The sequence below is a fragment of the Meleagris gallopavo genome, chromosome 1 (assembly GCF_905368555.1).
Source record: "Meleagris gallopavo chromosome 1, MGAL_WU_HG_1.1, whole genome shotgun sequence".
NCBI lineage: Eukaryota > Metazoa > Chordata > Aves > Galliformes > Phasianidae > Meleagris > Meleagris gallopavo.
In genome coordinates this window covers 28,175,702-28,198,338 of record NC_139404.1, presented here as the reverse complement: position 1 = coordinate 28,198,338, position 22,637 = coordinate 28,175,702, and the positions used below count along the sequence as shown (strand labels likewise).

The window sequence follows — 22,637 nt, the reverse complement described above, 5'->3', positions numbered from 1 at the left end:
GTAGCTTAGAGCTATTGGTGTGTAACTACTCTGCTCCATGTTTTAAGACACAAAAGCAAAAAAAGATTGAAACAGTGGAAACAGGAACACAGCAAACGTCTACTAGCATTTATTGCTATTGAACACTAGTTACTAAGTACAGACTACGCATCAAGTAAGGAAGAGGAACAAGTACAAGGCTGGACTTCCATTACTGATTCTACTTATACTATGAAGGGTAGCTTTAAAATTCTAACTAGGTGCTACTGCCATACAAAGAAAGGAGCCTGTCCAGAATCTTGTAGGGATTTGTGCTCAGACTTATGCTTCTCAATCTATTCAAAAATGATCTGGAGAAAGACCAAACCCTGGTGCAACTCGTGTTCCTAAAGTACTGTGACCGTAAAGACAAGAACTGACCTCAAGTAATAGTGGAAGGAATTTTAGTGTAAAGCCAGTAGACAATAAAATAGCAGAAGTAATTCAGGCAAAGATTCAGAATTAATTTCTAAAAATTCAAGAATGACATAGTAGGTTTAAAATTATTATTTCTAAGAAAGATCAGCACAGCCCTCATCACTAAGTGAAAAAAGGCAAACCAAGAATTAGGGAAAAAAAGAGAAACATAACATGCTTGCATAGCGTAAATCCATGATACATCTATACTTTCTGTGTTGTATTTGCCATCCCTCAAAACCCACTTCTTCAAATTTCAGTCACATCAGAAGAGATTAACCAAAGTGATCAAAACTACAAGATGACTCATCTACAGCACTACAGAGTCCTTAGGGGACACTGGTGCAAAATTAACAGATAGCAAGCATAGAAAAGAAGAGAAGGTGTTTTCCTCATCTAGCACATAGTTAAATTGAAATCTCCTGTAATCTGACATAGCAGATTTCACAACATTTAAAGAGCAGATATTTCCAGCTAATCCTTTAACTATGTGTAAAATATGTTTAAGTATTGAAGTGTGCTGACAAAGGCACTTACTGGCAGGAAAGAAAAAAAAAAAGAACAACTTAAGGTGATAATTTTCATGGATATCTTTCAAGACTGTCCATTAAAAACAAAGCAAGAAAGACTTTTAAATATTTAAGCTAAAATAATGTGACAGGAACTATTAAGCTTCAGAATAGGATCTTTTTACTAAATATTCCAGAGTGATAACACAATTTTCTGGACCACTTCAGTGTAAAATTCATGGAGATTGGAAGCTGCAATACTTATTTTTAAATAAAAATTTGAAAGCTAAAGCAATAGTCAGAAACACACGCAAAGCAGTTTTTTTATTTTGTCATGTGAGAGATGCTAATAGAATGCCCCAGCCTTTTCATCTTGCAGGGCAATTAAAGCACGTGCTTATTGCAATCAAAGCTCTCCTAAAGGGATGGCACCAGCTGTGAGCCAGATGAGGCAACAGCCTTTATCCAACCTTGCCTTCTTTCTCATCTTCCCTTCCACACACATTAATCAGCAAGCAGAATTGCCTAAAATTGAGGCTTGGGAGAAAGAAGGCTAAAATAATCACAATTTCTATTAGGTATATTTGGCTTTATTTCACTTATTTATGAACGCAGCTTCACTCACCCAACAGTTTGTTTATTTATCAAAATTGACTGCACTAATAAGTTTATGCTTGAGCTTATATGCTATCTTACTACTCCTTTTAAACTACATATTCACATAATTTAAAAATAATTCCATAAGCTACATTAATATTGAACAAAAATACTTGGTTTAGAAATCAATATTTTTGAAAGCTATCTTCCAGTCTTGTAGTTTTCCCTCATATACTGAATTTGTTATTTCTCTTATCAGAAGTAACACATATATATGTATATGTATAAACTTAATAGATACCTTCTTGTACAGACAGAGGTCTGAAAATCTGAGTTTAATACACAGTTACTTTCTCAGTAACGTTTGTAAAAGCCACAATGAACTAGTGAAAAAAAAAAAATAAAAAAAATCAAGCTCTGCTTTCTTAAAATGATTATGGAAGAGATTATACTAAAGACACTGCTTGCCACCAAAAAAAAGTTTTGGGTTTGTTTTTGGCTAAACATTCTTTGTCCTGCAATACATTTAGCACTTGTATTATAGTGAGATATAGTTTTTTCCTCATATTTTGATGGAGGGTCTGGAGTAAGCAGTGATCTGCAAAAGTATTTATAATATCTTATCGCTGACCACTAGCATGCCTGAAAAATAAAATCAGCTAAACCTTCCTTTCTAGAAACTTTCCACACGCAGGAGCAAGCGACATCAGCTAGATGATTACCTCGCATTTCAGCCTGACTGCAGCAGCGCTCTGGTAATCACACTGCTGAAAGGACATGCAGACTGTCAGAAGCAGTAACAAAGACCCGTGGCTACGGGGGAATAGCTCTGGGCTCACTGGGAGGATGCAGCGTTCGCATTATTCAAAGCAAAACAGCTCTTGTCAGGAGGTTTTTCACTACCCAGTCCCTATCGTTTCATGGTGGAATTAGGTGATATTATCTATAGCTAACTGTCTGAGTTCTTAGAATGGGCTGAGTATGCAGTAGTTTGGGTCACACTGGTTTAAAACAGCTTCAGGAAACAAGGCCAAGAGTATTGACATATCCACAGCATAAAGCAAACCCATGACCATTTGGTCAGGCACCCGTATCAGCCTCTTCAAACAAAGATTAAATCCATCCACGAGCTGACTTTTCTGGAGCTGCCAGACCACTGGTTCTTCCTGAAAAGGAGGCATTCAACCTCCTTGCACTCAAATGAGCTGATGGGGTAAGAACATGGTGGAAAGCAACAGGTGTCACTCCACAGTTATCTATTATGTTTACCCCCTCTCTGTATCAGCCTGAAGAAAGGGAAAGAATTTCTGACTTGAGGAAGTCAAGCCTCCTCCTTGCATCTGTGCTTCATACTAGGCATGCCTGTGGCACAGGCACTCTGCAGATCACTCAGAGAGACCAAGAGACAGCACAGAGGACTATAAGGAGTCATACAAAGTAATGAGGCAGAAGCCAACATATGTAGCTTTGTGAGTCCATAGGCGATAGAGGACAGGAACACTTCATTCAGCAGCAGTATCTCTTAGGAAGCACTCACCACTTCTTTTCTGCTGTTCCATCTTAGTGACGTTTCACACATATTCCCCTAGCGCATATTTCAGGGTACACACTGGAAAGGTCAAGAACTAGCAGTAACAGCCAACGGCTACATCATCTCTGAGCCTTGGATTCATCACGGTGATTTGCATTTGTAGGCAAGACGGGCAGACATACTTAGTTTTGGAGCATGTGGCACCCATGAGAAGTTTCAGGCTGTGTTATGCCAGTAGATCTTTTATTCTAGATCAAGAGAGTCTTATTCATTCTTCAGGATTAGCCAGTAACCAAAATCAATGAGTCTTTAAAAAAACATTTTTAATAAGTTATTTTTAAATGGGGGGGGAGGGCGGGGAGGAGAGGCAGAGCAAGGAGGAAGAGGGTGGAAATCAATCCTAAAACTAAATTATTTCATTAATAAATACCAAATTTGACAGGGATGAAAGCATTCAAAACCAAGAAATGTCAAGCCACGTGTGGAGATTAAATATCTGTATATATCATCTATTGTAGTCATTGCTATAAGGACTAGGAAATCTTGTAATCAAAGACTTCATAATTCCAAATGTCACAGAAAAAAACGTATGCATACGTGATTGATAGAAAAAAGAAAACTGGTTCATTATGAAGGAGGTTATAATCCCATGAGAATATCAGCTTCTTGCATCAAATTACAGAATGGATTAATTCAGAATCAACGTAAATTGTAGTTTTAGTTATCCTTCTAGTAAGGCCTAGAGTAACACCAGACACGACAAAGTACGTTTTTTGATTTAAAAAACTGATGCTGGACCTAGGTTTTACTTCAACTGCAGTAAAAATTATGTTTCTGGAAAGATGCACACACAAGGGCAATATTCATAGACTTCACTCTGAAAATAAAGAACACCAAGAAAATATTACAGAAAAATGTAATGTTCTAGACACAAGTGACCACAAGACATAACTTCTGTAGAAAATGAAATATCAGCTTTCCAAACATAAATGTTTTATTCCTCACCTTACTAACTACAGGATTTCTCCCATTCCAAGGATTCTGCAATATAATCTTCCAGAAGAACAAAAACAAGCCAACAAAAAAAACCTGCCATATACTTATATAAGTAAAAATACATGTAGATTTTCAATAATTTCCTACTGTTCAAGGCCTGGGTAATTACCTAAGTTCTGTGAAATGAAATGATCATTTTGATTTTTCACAAGCATTCAGCATCTGTCATTTCACCTTTAACTAATTCAGTAGGCTCAGCACAGAAAACATTTGGCAGTGGTCTGCACAGACCACTTCACAGAGGTAGTCTCTCTCTTTCTATCCTTCCCATTCAGAACAGCTGAGGATGTAGCAGGAAGAGAGTAATAATACAGAGAAGAGCTTGCCATTGCATGCATTTCTCTCATTTCACCGTATTCCATGGGTTATTTACCACAGGAAACAGCTTTATTGATCAAGTTTAACAAGTGTACTAATGATAAACCATCAAAGAGGAGACATTAGTGTTCATATCATACAGCTGTTACTATTCTCTCCCACTTTCAATTTATTTTTTAATATTTTATAAAGCTTGCTTAAGCATCTTACTTCTGAACCATGCAGATTAAGAAGAAATGAACAGCCTGGTCTCATCGAGAACTCATGGTCCATAGGTATAGCACAACAAACAAGAACAGACACAGAGCTTGATTAGTCTATATTGTGTGTATTTTTGAGATATTTCAAAGCTGACACCTCAAAATACAACTTTATGTACTTACTTTAATAACTTTTGTCACATAACCTACTGAAAAAATTTTGTTTGCTCAAATGCCATCAGAAGAGAACACGGAAAATGTCTGGGGCTAGTGTGCGAGCACAGAAGAGAAAAGAACTACAAAAAAAAAAAACAAACCTCATTTGAGGACGGAGTTACTGAAATACACTCAGCCACCACTGTGAATAATCCCATTTCATTTTAAACTAAAGAAAATGACTGCCTCACTACTGCCTGGAGCAAGCTGACAAATGACTTCATAAAGATTTCATTCTCCCCTCCCAAATACTATCCCTCTTCTTCTTTTCAGCACTTGAGGACCAAAAGAGACCATAAAGACAACAAGAGAATGTCACTCCCACTAGTCTCACATATACGAAGAGAGAGATGTGAAAGTCATACAAATCACAGCTGTGTCCTTGATCAGATTGTCATTTAATAACTCAGTGCACAATGTCTCCAGGACTAATTCCTGTCTACTTAAAACTGAGGGGTAGAGAGAGAGCTGAGCTTAGCAGGAAGCCATGGGCTTTCTCAGCTGCTTCCTTGGTATTTAAAGAACATCGACCTTCAAACTCCATTGTATTTTTATCTCTTTGAGGTATAACGTGAATGTAATCACGCAAAAGGAACTTTTCTTAAGATGCCCGTCCAGCCAATTTTTTACCAGAAATTATCACCACCATAAAAGTCCTCAAAGTCAGCACTCTGCTTCTCAAATCTCTCAGAAACAAGGATCATCCCCTCTAGAACATATCAGGATCCATCCAAATGCTGCTCAGAAAAGGCAAATTGAAAATGCTACAAGAATTCATCTTCTAAGAACGTAGACTGATCATCTACATAATATTCAAGCTTCTTATCACCTGTAACATGTGGAAGCCATGTTTTCAGTACTCCTAGAACAGAGCTCTGCAGAAAAGAAAACTAAGCCAATGGGAAAAGTACCTCACTGTAATAAGAGATACAAAAGTCACAAAACAAGAAAACCTATAAAATGAGGGAATTTCAAAAGAACGTCCTAAAATGCTAACTATAACTATTTTTTGTTTGTGTATGTGCAATAGTAACTTTTCACCACTGCTTAAATCCTTTCCTCCTTTTCCTTCGTGTACTATATCTTGTCATTCAGAAAATACTTTACTTAGTGGGAAAATGCCTGGGTAAGAGAAGCTTTGGAAGAAACCTCAGTGCTCGAACTAGAAGATGTCAATATATTTGAATGAAACTAAGTATAAGTCATAGGGAAATGGAAAAATTGAAAGTTTTTTTTGTTGTTTGTTTTTTGATTTGTGGGGGTTTTTTTGAGGAGGGGTTGTTTTTCTTGTTTGTTTTAACTAAATCTGTTAGTAGGTTAGTAGTGAATAGAGGCCATCTCTGAATACTTCAAAGATTTCAGCTTTCCAAAAGGAAACACTACCTTTGTAAAAGACTTTCTTCTGCCCATCCAATAGGGAGTGGCACATTTCAGGCATTCAGAGAATAAAGCAATGACAACAATGTAGAGTCACATGAAGCTATTCTGTGCCAGCTATGTAAGCTTCCTGAAATTTCATTCACTAAAAGGTCAAGAACTTGCAGTACTGCATGCATGAATCCTTTTATAAATTATTTGGAATTCAACTGCTAGTACAGTTTTCCTTGTAGTTCAGTACAAAAAAAAAAAAAAAAAAAAATCAACATTTCACTGATCTGATGTGCAATGATGTTTTGTCCACATATTTTCTGATGTACAGGAAATACATAAGGTCTTAATGTTGTTTTGAAATAAAGTGGCTCTCTGCAGGAAAAGAAGCTATGGTTCAATGAAGAAAAGCAAACTTATCATTGAAAAATCAGGTTGTTTTTAAATGATCCTGATGAAAGAACCTATCCATATTGAAAACAACTGAAGAAAATAAATCACTATTCAGAGTTTAAGTTCATAATTTTAAACTAAAAGATGAAGTAATCTAACCTGAAAATACTATGTATTTGGAAAATGGTATCCTGCTAAACCTAATCCTAATGTGCTTGGTTATAAACAAATACATATAACCGAGCAAAATGTAGCCTCTGGCCTAAAAACAACCCTATATTAAAGCCATAGGTAATCTGTCTTACATAATAGTATTTGTATTTTGTAATCCTGTTAAAAAAAAATACTTGTGACACCAAATCAATGTCTTCTATTTATAAATGCAACATCCAAAGCAGGAATGGCACTAAAATTGCTTTTAGCTTTTTCTTTTATTTATGAATAGACCTTCTGTATCATTAGAGATCCATATAATAGCACAGTGATATGAACTGAGGTTTAATCTTTTAGTATATAGAGAACCATCACTTGTCCTATGAAATTAAAATAGAGTCTGATTTTGCATTTCGGTGAATTACTGACATCTGTGTGGGCTGGTATAGTAACACAAATTTTTGCCATCAATAAAGCCAACTGTAACTTCAAGTTGAAAGTTTAATATCAAACTTCATGCTATCATACCTCTTGAATTCTGACCAGTGATTCATTTCGTAGCATCCAATACCTCTGAAACATCTACTCATAGAAGACTCTAGACTTGCTCCAAAATGAATTGAGTGATATCACCCCAAAGCGATAACATACCCCTTCTGGAAGCCACCTACCTTAAACTGCTGCCTTCCTCTCTGCTGAGCATCAGATCAAATTTCAAATCAGATACAAAATCCTTAATGCTTTTAATTAAAGACAAACACTTCATTGGATTGGTCTTCAGAGAGTACATATTCTCACTAAGAAGCAAAATGCTTGTAACAAAGTTGAGTCTGGGTGGCTGGCTCACTACCAACAGGAATTCACCCTGAGCATACATACACATACACACTCTGTGCTTAGTTTACAGATATGTTATATTATTACGCTAACTTTTCTCAAGAAGTACTCCAGAGTTCAGTAGCTTTCCAAATCATTAGCTTGTCAAAGTCTATAATTTGCAAGTACAAGTGCCATGTGTCCTACCAAGCCTGGCATTCACTTTGCATAACCACAAAGGTCCATCTAGCCGCAGGTCTCATCTCTGACGGCAGCTAAAAGCAGATGCCTAAGGCAGAAGGATAGGTTTACGGCAGCTCTCTCCCAGAGATTCCATCAACTGAAAGCACAGAGGCTTGCTGCATTTTCTGCTGCTTAAATTTACTGTTGTGCTGTCTTGATAAAAACATTTTTATACCATTGCTGCCATCAGAAAAAGGACCTCCAATTTCACAGGTTGTATTAATCCTCTATTTGAAATATTACATGCTGTAAGTGGCAACAGCTGTAAAGTTAGTAATAAACATCAGTATAAAAACTACTCTTTAGACATACAGTTACTATTTTACATAAATAAATATTATTCAGAAGGTTTTTTCGTTTGTTCGTTTGTTTTGTTTGTTTGTTTTCCCATACATATGCATTAGATCCAGGTATCAGGCCTGCATTGGTGTGCAGATCCAGCACACTAACTCAGCACTGCAGTGGGTCATGTCTCCCAGACCAGCCCGTGGATCAACCTGGGCACACTGGTGGCTGATGGCACTCCCAGCTGCCTTTACAGCCAGGACCAAGGCTAATGGTTATAGAACTTCTCCTAATGGGAATTGTAGCGACCCTTGAAGTTCGCCCAGGCAGCTCATGCTGCGCACAGACCAACTGAGAAGAGTTAAGCATGTGCTTAAATGCATAACTAGAACCCCAGGTTGAGAATCCAACACTCCCAGAGACATCCCAAGGCAGCCTAAACTGTTCCTGGTTACGCAGCATTCTTCTCTATTGGTGCAAGACAGCTGGGAAGTATTTTGAACGTAAGGTCAACATAACCAACAGAAGCAGATCACACAAAAATGACAGCAAACGTTTTGGGGAATCTTATCTAATCCAGCTGAAGACTCCTATTGCCATCCAGTAAAGGATTGAGAGATTAGATACTCCAGATGAGCATTAGTCTATGGAACAGAACCCACAACTTACTTTAACCTCAATTTTAAAACAAACAGCTGTTTGACAATGCAACAATATTAAGAAAGTTATTTGGAGACAAAGGATTACATTGTCTTTTTCAAGGAAAATGCTACAATCATTTCCCAAAATTGGAAGTCACATTAAGCTTACTTCATCTGCACTTGTATTGCTTCCCTAATGGTTTCCAGATTAAATATTCTGGCGTAATATATAAAAATATTTATTTTTACCAAACTTGCATTGAACTAAAGGACAAAGTGGTCAAAAACCCAATCCAAGGTTCAGATTAATCCTCGAGGCACTACTCCCAGTTTATGTAAGGGCTTTTTCTGATCGGCCATCTAAGATTACATGAAAAAAAGTCTTTAAGTAATGGCACCAGATGGAGGGAGGAGAAAAAAAGGAACAAAAAAGAGGACTGTGTGGTGACTTGTTTTTTTATTTCTTTTTTCTCCCCCCCAAAATACTTGAAGTAAGGCCACTGCATCACAACACCAGCAACTACTTTAAAATACTACCCAGACAGATTTCCTGAGCAAAAGCTACATCTGCCACTTATAGGTTTTCAGATTAGCCCATCTAACCTGTTTCATCACTCCTGTTGCATCTCAAACCACCCAAGCTGCCTTTTTATTTTTGTTCTTTTAAATACATGGTTATGTGATTTCAACAGTGATCCTGAGATATGACCTTTATACTGATTGTCTTGAATTGATAGTGATGGATAGCAGTGCCTCCTGCAGAGAAGCTGCACCCTAGGAGCCACTGGGAACCAAAACTGATGTGCCATATTGTCATTATTTGTCAAGTGTCATTCACACTTTCATTTACCCAACCTTAAACAGCACAGTTTATGTCAACCCAGGGGTCAGATAATACAGAATAAAAAACAGATCAGTTATGATGTTGACTATGAGCAGGCAAATGTACTTAATAGTACTGACTTAAAAAAAAAAAAAAAAAAAATCAGACAATATTGCTTTCTGGCTTAAACTTGCTCACAGGAAAGCCAAGTTGGGCATTTCCACATTCATAGTACAGTTAATATATAACCAGAAAAATGGTTATATTCCGAAATCCAAATAAACTAACGTTAACAGCAACCATATCATAGAATCATAGAATGGGCTGGGTTGAAAAGGACCACAATGATCATCTGGTTTCAATCCTTCCTGCCATGTGCAGGGTTGCGAACCACCGGACCAGGCTGCCCAGAGCCACATCCAGCCTGGCCTTGAATGCCTCCAGGGATGGAGCATCCACAACCTCCTTGGGCAACCTGTTCCAGTGCCTCACCACCCTCTGCGTGAAAAAACTTCCTCCTAATATTTAACCTAAACCTCCCCTGTCTCAGTTTAAAACCATTCCCCCTTGTCCTATTACTATCCACCCTCATAAACAGGCATTTCCCCTCCTGTTTATAAGCTCCCTTCAAGGACTGGAAGGCTGCAATGAGGTCTCCCCAGAGCCTTCTGTTCTCCAAGCTAAACAAGCCCAGTTCCCTCAATCTTTCCTCATAGGAGAGGTGCTCCAGCCCTCCAATCATCTTAGTGAGCCTCCTCTGGACTTGTTCCAAGAGCTCCATGTCTTTCTTGTGCTGGTTGACCCAGGCCTGAACATATGTTTGAGAACAAACAGAAATACATACAGTGGATAGCTTCAAATAAAAAGCTACTACATTATGCTACTTCTAATATTACAAATTGCCAGTGTAACATCAAAACCACTAACAATTTTCAGGACAGCTGATTGGATGTACAAGAAGCCTTCCCCCACCCCACCTCTCTTGAAAATATAATGAAGTCAAAACTCATTTTTCTGTCATCAGATATTGTATTTATCAATCTAATTAATAATTTGAATATAGGCAGCAGAATATCATTCATTCACATGTAGGATGAAGCTATTGTGGATAATCTGGCCATTCTGGCTCTCCAAGCCATACAATGGTGCCATCTTGCTAAACCATCCATGAAGGATATTTTCTTTACAACATAGTTGTTTGCTTTCCACTAATGAAGCACTATTCAGAATTAAAGTAGAGGGGTATAAATACAAGTCTTCCATGTCACATCCCCAATAAGATTAAAAAACTGAAATCTAGCTTCTTTAATGCAAAGAACACTTTTGACAAGCTAGATATGTTACATGAAATGCTCCTGAAAGAGAAATACGAAAAGCAGACATTCCTTCAGAGTATTTTTAAACTCTGATGTAGAACAGTAGAATAACAACATGTTAACATATTTAATGGAGCTAGCTTTAATGTTGTTGTTTTGTTTTTTAAACATAAGTGCTATAAAACCATTTTCCCTTGTACTCATTAACTGTATCTTTGAACAGCAATCATCAATTACCATCTGATTGTGCCTAGTAGCATACTAGACAGCCACAGCCTCAATGAACATACAGAAATTAGCAGAATCATTTTATATTAAAACTCTGGAGTCATTATACAGCAAAGTTCTTAAAATATTTACTTCAAAGTCTGGCGGTCTAATTATATTTAAGACTGTAAGCCTTCTTAAAAGGAACCTTGAAGTTCTGTTTTATAGTTCTATGCTTACTATTACACAACTGCACACAAAGTACGATTTACACACTATTAATTACTATTAAATACTCGCCTATGCCTGAATAGCAGGTAAAAATAAATAAGTAAAAATCACTACCTTAAGATGGTATGAACAGGGATAAAGACGACAGGGAACCCCAATCTTCTGGATGCTACTTAAGAATTGCAAGTGTTTCCTTCTGGATACTGCACAAGTCTTTGGAATTAATACTGAGCAGCAATATATTTTAAAATACGTAAGTTTTAATTTCCAAGTCATACTTCAATGCAAGATGAACACAATTTGTTTTTAATCAAACAAAATTAATATTTAAATTGGAGAAAAATTAAATGAACGTAATTAGATAATGCATTATGAAATGCAAATTCATAATTACACTAATCTGAATTCTACTTTTTAATAATAAAAAAAAAATCAGTTCAAAGCAGTGCATTAGATCACTACAGTAAATTATAAATTACTCCCCATAACAACTGAAAAAACTTCTAATGAAAGTAAATATTCAACAATTTTTATAGATGTGCTTTCAGAAAGAGATATCTCACCCCATCCTTTACCATTCAGGGTAAGTCAACACACAACCTCAGGGAGCAACATTATTCTGCATCTTTTGAGAAACAGGTTCTTTTGTTAAGATGCAGTCCACTCCAGCTTTGCTACTATTAAGATCTTAAACGTGTATTATACCGAGTTTACAAGAGAGACCCTTGCTAAGAGTTTTTACACTGTATAGAAAAGGTGATTTTTCTCTTAGCAACCAATATTGGTTTTGTGACCTATTTAAGTATTCTCACATAATTAAACAGCAGGATCTCATTTCAAGCTGATCATCTTCTGTAGTTTGAATGCTGAGAGACAATGCTTGTGATTTCACCCCTCAAAGTGATCTGTGCCTGTAACACATTATCTCCTCCTAATTTCCTTTAGTCTCAAAACATGCATGACCCTAGGCTTGAGCTGCATTTATCCTGTGCAGCCTTTTTCCAGTATTACCTCAGAATAGATCACAGCGGTCCAGATGTTAGAGAAATGAGCCCCTCCCCTTACAGCACAGCTTTCTTCGACTTCTTTTATCCCCTTCTCAAATTATAATGTTGAGGCAGCAAACATCCAGGATCCAAAACAGCCATTCTTTCTGCCCCTTCCCAACTTACTTATTTTACTGCACAGATCTTGGCTTTACTGCATAAAGTCAATTGTAGGATACTGATATAATTCACCTTTGTATATTGTATACTGCTGCCTATGTATCTACACAGAGCTAGAACACAGCTGGCTTGGGAGACCAAAACACAAGTTACAGCCCCAAATGCCCAACCTACTGCTGACATTCCCTACCTTCCTAATTTTCAAAACCTCTTGTAAGGCTGCTCCATAGCCTTCTGGGCCTCTACAGTTAGTGAGCTGAAGATGTGGCACCTGTGCACCCAGGAACTACTACCCACTTCAGTCAGCCTTACTTGAGGTGACTCTCCAACTTCTACTACACAAACTGCCAGCTCAGCAGTAGTGTTCCTCTCATTGTACTTAAGCAGCAGAATTCAGCCCCTGTGAAGCTAAAGTCTCATAAATTCAACAATGCATTGAAAAGCCAAGTGCAAAAGTTGAACAATTATTCAGAGCAAGTCAGGTTTACTTTTGGATGCTGCTCAGCTTCTGGGAAAAAAAAAAAGCTAGGACACATTAGCGAACTGAACTATGAAGATGCAAATCTTAATAAATCATGAATTCCAGTGATACTCTTGAGTATTTGATGCTGCCAATTCTGCCAGGACATCTTCCTGAATGCTATGAAAAACCAATTCCATATTTCAATGCCAAGTGGAGGAGAAGATTGTAAAGTAGTACATAGTACATAAAATCTTAGAACTAACTGGGAGAAAAATTCCTCCAGCGGAAGTTTTGAGAATGATATCTGTAAACAACCATAGAAATAGCTTCTCCAGAGATCCTGCTGTTAAGAGAAATGTGCCTGCTGGAAGCAACAGCAGGGAAATTAGAAATCTAGGGCAGCATTTAAGGTTATCTTGATGATGCTTCACTCCCAAAACACGCAGAATCAAGACCTCAGAAAACAAGGAAAGCTCTTAAGATTTGCCTCTAAAGAATAAATCCTGTGAGTTTGAAACCACAGGATAAAGAATATTGTTGCTTTCCTTAATAAAGCAGCCTAGAAGAAAATAATTCCACGAATGACTATCACTGTGACTTGAGAAGGTATAAGACACAGTAAAGGCAAACACACAACATGCTTTAATCAGGATCCTGCATTTGTAGCAGGAAGGCTACATAAAATGACTGAACATCACCTTTCACTACGAATTACAGTTCAAAACTCCTGAAAAAGGCTACTTCCATTGAAGTACTTAACCTGAGGCCCATAATGTTAAACATTTTCCATGATACTCTAAGAAGCAAAATTAGATGCTCTAAAGAACCTAAGTGTTACTACTAATAAAAAGTAGTAGAACATGCAAATGTTGGGGGATCTTTGCAATAACATGAAGACAGAATTAAATTATTCTTTAACTGCAAGAGAAAAACTATTGAGAAAGGGATATACTTGTCATTTTCAAATGATGATGGACATAAAAATGTACTTTAATTAAAGTTATTGGATTCAGTGATATAATGACCTGTTTTTCTGGCTTCCTTTGTATGAGTGCACAACCACAGACCAGCTATAAGCAGATATATTGACTTTCACCTTATACTAACAAAACATAATAGCATTTGTATAATACTTCAGACATTCTATGCATTTATAGTATGTTATTCATTCACTTTCTATTTCCTTGTATTTTCACATGCATAGACAATCTCCTTTCTAAGAATTTATTTTGTGCTTCATAAACAATATGCCCGCCCTCTGCTGGTCACCTTCACTGTTTTCCAGATTTTTATTTTTTTTTTTCCTCCCTCTAAGTTACAAATGCATGTGGCAGTTCTATAAAATGCAAGGTCTAACGTTGTTAGCTTTCAGCCACCTTGAGCTTCTTGCAGGATGTTTAAGAAAGGATGCGCACATCAAGGTTTCAGATTTACACTACTACAGAAACTTCTTTGATGTCTATCATGCAAGATCAATGCAGACAAAAAACATTCAATTGGTAAGGATAATTCATTGTCTTTTACTCAGTTATTAACACTGTTTTTCTAACAGATATGTTATTTCAAGTAACGGAGGAACAGTCATTCAAATCCCTTATTTTCATGGTATTATACAACCAGGAAGAAGTTAGAGAAAATTGTTTCCCAGCTCTAAACATTCATCTTCAGAGAAGAAGTAGGTGGCAATCCCTCTCCCTCATTATTTGATGTTTTTATAGGCATTAGATACGCCAAAAGCCACACAGACAATCTTCAAAATGATTCAAAACACATTTGGCATGTGAACACAAACCATTGAAATTAGTTTCGTTTGTTGCATTAAGTGTGTAACCAAAACCTACACAGGAGCAGAGAAAAGCATATCAAACAAAGTACAACCAGTTTTGATAAGAAGAGGGAGTTCTTTCACACACACACAAAAAGACACCCCTGTAGCATTACTTGGACTGGGTCATCATGAGCAGTAATTGTCCTCATCGACCCCTACAAACCTATGCCCAGGCAAGAGTAACATGGCATTTGCACTAGAAAGAGTTCAGATAACCATGAATTATGTGTGATAGCCCCAACCAAGGACATATCCTTCCCTTCCACCTTCACTGCAGGTATTCCTTGCCTTTTGGGGTCTCTGAACTTTAGCATAGACCAATCACAAATACTGTGGTTAACAAAGGTTGGGATCTTTTCACCAGATGGAAAACCCCATGTCCAGTCCAACTTTTCAGGTGACAAGGCCCTAGTTATCACGACTTACACACTGGACCACTGTAATGCTAGAATGATTCCCACTGCACCCTAGAGAAAGCCACAAATCACTCAGAACACAACAACCCCAAGACCATGCGGCACATTATGGTACGGACTCTGGCATTATAGTTACCTGCTCTGGATTTTCATTTTGCTCAAAAATGAATTCACAACCTGTCACTCTAATGTGATAGAGGATACACCTAATTACGGGAGCCATTGAATTGTTGGCAAATTAAAAAGGTTCACAGTCCATAGCAAACAGAGCTCTTCAGAACAGCTGGACCCAGAACACAAAGCTTACTGCTCCAAGACACAACGAGAACCACAATAGGCTTCTATTTCTATTATTTTCTCTCCCTTGTTGTAAACTCACTCAAGTCCCATGCAATTTGAAAGAAAGGAAAAGAAATGCAGCTTCCTTTTCTGAGCTTCAGTAAAAACTATATACATATAGTTATATATATATATATATATATATTATATATATATATATATACATACTCAGTCATAATAGATTAAAAAAACAGTAAAATAGCTAGCACAGCCTATTACCATCTCATCTCACCCAAGGCAAGAACCAGATTTTGATAGTATGTAACAATCACAACAAAGTTACCAATTCACTGTGCTAAGGAAGAAGAGAAAATACCTTCAGTTTTCAAGGGAAAAGCAAGAACTCAACAGGGTTAAGCTTCCTGTTGTATTTCATTTGTCTACAGACCCCTGTATTAGTCCATAAGTGGAATGGGCTGAAGGCAGGAACTTACAGTCTCCAGCTTATCCAAAGCAGCAGTAACCTACTCACTAGACCTCGTTATCCCACCCAAAGAATAGCGACGACATGTTTGTCTTGCTCATATTCCACAGAGATTAGAATGAGGAAGGCATCGGTTACCTCCTGTATTTTGATTAACCTAGAGATGTGAACAGCAGCAGGATAGGCAGCTGCACTTTTTAGTCCTTCTAGACACAATCTCTCAGAGCAGGAAAGAGGACTGCCTATCCTACCACCGAGGGTAACATGTAGTGTGTGAGACTACTGATAAAATGAAACTGAACCAGCTGGCATTTTAAAATACTCTTGAAAATCCCTTTTAATAAGTACACAAGTTGCATGTATGTTCCCTGACTATTCTACTGTTGTCTTTCATCTAAGTCTTCCAGTGATATTTTTTCCCAAATCACTCCTTTCTACAACTTTTTTTTTTCTTAATGAAAAACTGTGACAGATTTTTTCTTCATCCTTTTATTCATACGTTTGTCCTCCTCGTGGATTTTGTTCCTAATTCATCACCTTAGTCAGCCTCTTGGTTAGCGTTTCGTCCATTTCTACTATTTTGCCTATGCTGCAGCACAACTTTCAGCTGGAAGGCTTCCCTTGACCAGTACCTATACATATGCAGTTAAATCCATTGCATTTTTCTCCAGCTGCAGAAGTGTTCTGTAACCCCACTTCTTGCACAACAGTTGTTTTTTTGCACCAATTGACCATACACAATGCCTATATACACATATACAAACCTACACAGGTTTGTGACACTGAAAAGGCAACTCCTTCACATAAGCTCTCAGACTCAAGTTGGACAAATGCAACATTGAGCACAGGAAGTTGGAAGTGAAAGTTATAGTTCAGAAAGACACACACACAAAAAAGATATATCCATATTAATGTATAAGCACTGTCAGGCCCACACTTCAGTAACATGGACGTGGTATAGTAACACTTTCGATGACTGATCAGGGGAACCTATTATTCAGCCAAAGACAGATTCAAAACTTCCTGGTTATGCAAGATATCTTTTGTTTTCCTCAAACAAGATGTTAAACAGTAAGAATTACACGCTTCAAACCAGAGGAAATTAAAAGGTCATGTACACCTAATGGTGCAGACCAAGTATGAGAACACCTGCATTCCCACTAGACCTCATCCAAATTCAGCAGCCTTACACAAGAATTTACAGACACTACATCAGTGCTAACTTTGTCCGCTCTAATTGACCATCCAGACAGCTAGATCCTTTCTAATGTGTCTGTTTTTTAAAGTTATCACGTCCTTACAAATTGAACTGGCCTTTTTTTCCTCGCTTGGCTATTTTTGTGCATCTGAGATGCTCTGCATGAAATGCTGCTTTTTCTATAAAGTTCAGTGGCTTAAAGTAGAATGGGGGTACTGTGAGCTTTTACAGAAACATTTTATAATTCAAGCTGATATGCTTCCATACTAAAAAGTTAACAAGGGGAAAGCTGTAATCACATTATGAATTGAGCCATTTCAAAACCAAAACAGTGTAGGAAAACAGTGCATTCACAAAGTGAATAGTAAGATACATTTATCCTGATTCATACAACAAAACAAAACAAAACTGAAAGCCTCTTATAACAGTTAATAGAAGATCCAGATGAACACTTCTGCACTTATTCAACACTTAGGAGAAGGGAGAAGCTACAGAGCAATCCAGAGAGGTATTTGCAATGCAATTAGGCTAGACAAGCAAGCCTGAATGTGTGCCAGCTGCAGGGGCTTGCCCTTAACTCACACAATCAAGTGTCTAGTGTTGCACACTGTCTAGCATCACTATCTCCGGTATTAATCGTCTCATCAGATATGTACTTGTTTACTGAGCGTCTTAATCAGGGCCTGAGCGCACATCTAGCTGCACCTTGCAGCAGTCAATACGACAGTCCATCACCAGCTGTCAGTTACAGCTCCCACAGATAGAAAAACTCCAACTCAAACAAGCGTGTTCAGCTCTCAAACTAAGCTATCGTTCACATTTCAATATGAGACTTGAATTCCTTTTCAGTGTTCTTCAACTCTGACCCAGCTCTACCCCCTTCTTCACTGAAAAGGGCAAAGACAACAGCCCAGCAAGTGGGACAGGCAAAACAGACCTCCTTTGTTCACTTTTTTCCTTCCAGTTTTCTATGGAGGTAAATAACTGAAAGCCCAGCCAGCCCTCAGTAGCTCAGAAGAAAGCAATGCAGCCAGTTTGCAACTATATTTTTCTTCTATACAAGCAGTAGGGCAAAACTCAAGACAAATCATGCTACCCTTATTATTGACAATTAACTCTTTCCAAAATTCTTTAGTATTAAAAAAAAAAAAAAAAACCAACACAATATTCATAAATCCATTAAATTACAGTACCTTTAATACTAAAGCAAATAGGCAATAAACATACTCACTAATTTAAAATGCAGCAAATTATCACTGCAGAGAAAGTATAACAGAATTTTTTGAATACTATCAGCCCACTCAGGAAGGCAAAATCAGATTCACTGCATATTGCCCAGCAGACAGCCTCCTACATTATTCCCTCGGCTTACATTACTGGCATGTACTGTCTCTGTACAGCTTCCCATTTTACAAATTCATTTCATAAAGAATGACAAATTTAAACTGTACTACTTGGTTTTCACAGGATATATTTATTGCATACTTCAGATACATTGGCAGGTAAATAATTACAGCCCAAGGTGATTTGGGACAACCAAATAAAACAAAAGAGAACAGCAGTTCCACAGCTGCAAACAGCAGATTTGGGTTTCAGGCTGACTGAGCCATCTGAGCTCTACCAACAACTCCCCTAAGTCCTTAACACACTCAGTACATTTTATATCCAGATATTACGGAGATGCACTTCACCAAGAAGAACAGGGAGACTTGCATCACCTTTTCCTGGCTCAAAATAGGAATCCTCAAACCAATAAGGAGTGTCAGTTAGAGAGATGCCTCATTAACTCCAGGAAACTGCAGTTCGGTTATTAACACTTCTGCCATTGCCCTTCTGAGTGCCAGAGAGAAAGACCAAAGCACAGGGCGCTATTAGGAGATATGAGTAAGTACCACTGGATCTGTTACCTCGTGTCATGCCTGACAATAAAGACCATTTTAGGAAGTCGGACTTCCATTCTAAAATCATCTTTTGCAAACCAGCTCTGCAGTGAGTGTGATAAACATTACCCTTTCTGCGAGAAGATTAGGAACAATAACTAAAGATCAGGTTCTGGTGATCTCCCTCACCTTAAGCATGATTACTTTTGAACATTTTTACTGTAACCAGTGAGACTAATTACAGAACAAAGTACTAATGCGAGGATGATTAATTGTGGCTTTACTCTGAGTTATGAAGAGGGCTTTAGCCTCATCATCAGCACCAGCTGGTACACACAGCCACATCATCTGATGCTGACACACAGCTGTACAGCTTTCCTTTAGCTAAATCTCCTTTGCACAATCCAGAATACAAATTCATTCAACGGATCCTGGGTTCTCTCACCACTAAGCCATTTCCTGTTGGGGTTTGCTTGGTTTGCTTTTAAATTCAGTATTCTCAAAACACTCTTTGCTAACCGTATTGATACAGTTCAACAACTGTTTTCAAACACCCAAGAGAATATCAAAGTGTTTCTAAATTCAGATAAATAATCTCCACAGACTTCGGCTCTTTAGCAACTCTGATTTCTTGCTTTGCAGTTCATATTCTAAAGTAAGGACAGACATCAACTAAAGAAACCTATCGTAACCTGTAAGGATCTGCTTTAGCAGGGGGTTGGACTAGATGTTCTCCAGAGGTCCCTTCCAAACCCTATGATTCTGTGAAATGCATGAAGTGCACGCACACACAAATTATCAGATTAGACAAAAATCAGAATGTCAGCTTTCTGACTTGCGTGTGCTTTGAGGTAGTATGTCACACTATGGTTTCTCTGACAGCTGATACTGTTTGCCAAAAAAAACAAAAACAACAACAACAACAAAAAAACCTGCAGATGCACCTCTTGGCATCCACGCCACTTTCCAACTCAATGTGAAGTCCAGATGCCTTCTGGTGTTGCACACTGACCTACTGCACGCACAGCCCCATACAATTACGACCCAGAAGCGACCACACTGATTGTGCCAAATAATGGAAGAAGCAGAAACAATTAATATTGCACCTGTTAGATTCAGTGAAGTTCTTTTCATGTTTCATCTACCTTTTCTAAGCATACAACAGCACAGGAACAGAAAGCCAGGCAGTTGGCTTCTAGGCTCAGCAGAAGGTTAGTTTAAAGAAAGAATGAAGAAGAGGATATTTACAAACAGAAGGACCACAGACCACGGTCTGCAGATCTCACCACAGAGCAACACATCCCATTCTACATTATTTTATCTCCCCACTCAGCCAGCTAAGGAACAACACTGCTGTCACGCTGCATTTGTTGGTGTGGAACAGCCCTATTGACTGGGCTGGAATACCGCGAGCTTCAATATTTAAACAGCTTGCCCTCATTAATCAGATAGCGCCTAAACCCAGGCTTCCGAGACGGATCGTAACCGCATTTCAGACTTCAGAACTAACAGCACCGTGCCGGAAAGTTGAGCAGAACGCTCACTTAATGATGACTTTATAACCGAACAGCAGGTGCACTGCTGCTCACGCTCTCGTTGCCATTTTCTATGCCGGTTGCCACCAGACGCTTGGACACCGCGCACTCCGACCCCTCTCCGGCTCCCTTCATCCCTTACCCCGCCAGCAGCAGCGGGAGGCGGCACAGAGAGCCGTGCGGGGGCGGTTCCGGCCGGGACCGCTGCGGGGCTCACCTGGGGCTGCCGCCGGCGGAGCGGCGCGGCGACCGCTGCCGGCACTTCAGCACAGACAGCTCCCGGCCGCCGCCGAGCGCGAAATGGCGACCTCCGGGCACCGGGCGGGGGCCGCGCCGGGTGGAATCGCCGCCACACGCCGAGCCGAGCCGAGCCGAGCCGGGCCGCTCTGCAGCCTCACAACCGGGCCCGCCGCGCCCCTCCTCGCCGGCAGCGGCCACCTACGTCGCCCGCCTCCCGCACCTGCAGCCCGAGCTGCCGCCGCCTCCCCGCCAGGTGCTTCGAGCCGGGCACCTGCCGCCGGGCTCCGCTCCGCACCCGGCCCGGGGGGCAGCTCCCGCTCAGCAACCCGCCGTCGGGGCCGGGTGAGGTGGACGGTCCGGTACTCACGGGAAACTGCGGCCCCTCTGCCAGAGAGACGGTCGATGGAGACCCGCGGCCGCGCGCCTCCTACTGCCGCACGCCCGGCAGCCCGGCGAGAAGAGCGGCGGCGGGCGCGCTCCCGCGCCTATCACCTCCCCGCCGCCCCCGCCCCGCCGTACCGGGGCGCGCGCTCCCGCGGGGGGCGGGGAAGGAGCGCGCCTGCGCTAGCGCGCGCGACGACCGGAGAAGGGAGCGGGGACGGCGCTGCGGCCGCCGCGCGGGTCCGTCGCACCTGAGGTGGAGGGGCGGCGGCCTCCATCTTGGGCAGCGCCCCGCTCCCTTTAGTACCGGAGACAGCGGGCCGTGAAACCGGCCTGGTTGCGGGCCTTCGGGAGATCGGGAGGATCCCCGGAGCGGACCGGAGCGGTCTCCACGGGTATCTGCGCGGGCGGCCGCCGCCCGTCCGTCCCCCCGTCTTCGTCCGGGTGGGGAACCCGGACCGCCGCGGGGCAGCCCTCCCTCCAACCCCCCCCACCGTGCGGGCCCGGGCGATGCCGTCGTTTTAAATAGAGGCATTATTTTAGCCCGGCAGTGCCCCTCTAAATAGACGGTCTCAGCAAGTTCCCAAACGAGAGACAAGGGTATTATTTTACGCTCGAGAATAGTCCCATTGAGCTCGGCAGCGCTGCTCCCATGCGTGCAGTTAAACACGGGTGTTCGCAGGACCTCAGCCAGGAACTCCGGCCACCCCGGGTACAACAATACAGTAACGAGGCTGGCTGTGGGAGGACGGAGGCCCGGATTGGCGCTGCCGCACGGACAGGGCCGCGGCACGACCGCGTCCGAACTCCCAGCGCGCGGGTTCGGGATGCCGGGCGCTGAGGTGCGGGCACTGAGGGAGCGGCTGTGAGTCAGAGCTGCTGGAGGAAAGTCTCAACTGAGGGTTGTTTCATACGAAAAGACTGCTAAGACCATCTGGTCCAATCCACCACCACCGTGCCCACTAACCCTGTCCCTCAGTGTCTCCACGTTTTGTGGACGGTGATTCTACCACCTCCCTTTACAGCTTGTTTCCTATATTCCAGCCTGTTCTGATTCCTATTTCACATAGACCGCTCTGTTGAAGGCACATCTCAATCAAGGTGTGCTCGCAGTGCACATCTGCGCTTCCCTTTCACATCCTGCAGCTCATTTAATAGCGATCAGAAAGCGTTACAATATCGTTTTGAGAATCTTGTAGGCTATGCTCAATATTGCTCAAAATTAATCCAAGACTGTGTATAACACGTGATAAACATGATTAACTGCTGAGTGTACTACCAGCCATTTTAGGAACACCCTTTTGTGGTCTGCGAGGTGGACGCTTTCATAGTGGTTAACTCTTCGTTATGTGCTTCAGGAAGCAGCTCTCAAGGTGAACTCCGCGATGATAACTTACTTAACAGTGCAAAACACAATGCCCAAGGTAAA

General features: G+C 40.4%; 1 protein-coding gene across 4 annotated transcripts in view; it reads right to left on the bottom strand.

Moving 5' to 3' along the window:
- NRCAM (neuronal cell adhesion molecule) overlaps positions 1-21,362 on the bottom strand; it is a 141,565-nt gene extending 120,203 nt beyond the window's left edge. For all 4 annotated transcript variants that reach the window (XM_085219535.1, XM_085219552.1, XM_085219543.1 and 1 more), the window contains exon 1: positions 21,195-21,362. The gene's annotated coding sequence lies outside the window, so the exon portion shown is untranslated. The remainder of the gene's footprint in view (positions 1-21,194) is intronic.
- Between the last annotated feature and the right edge of the window lie 1,275 nt (positions 21,363-22,637).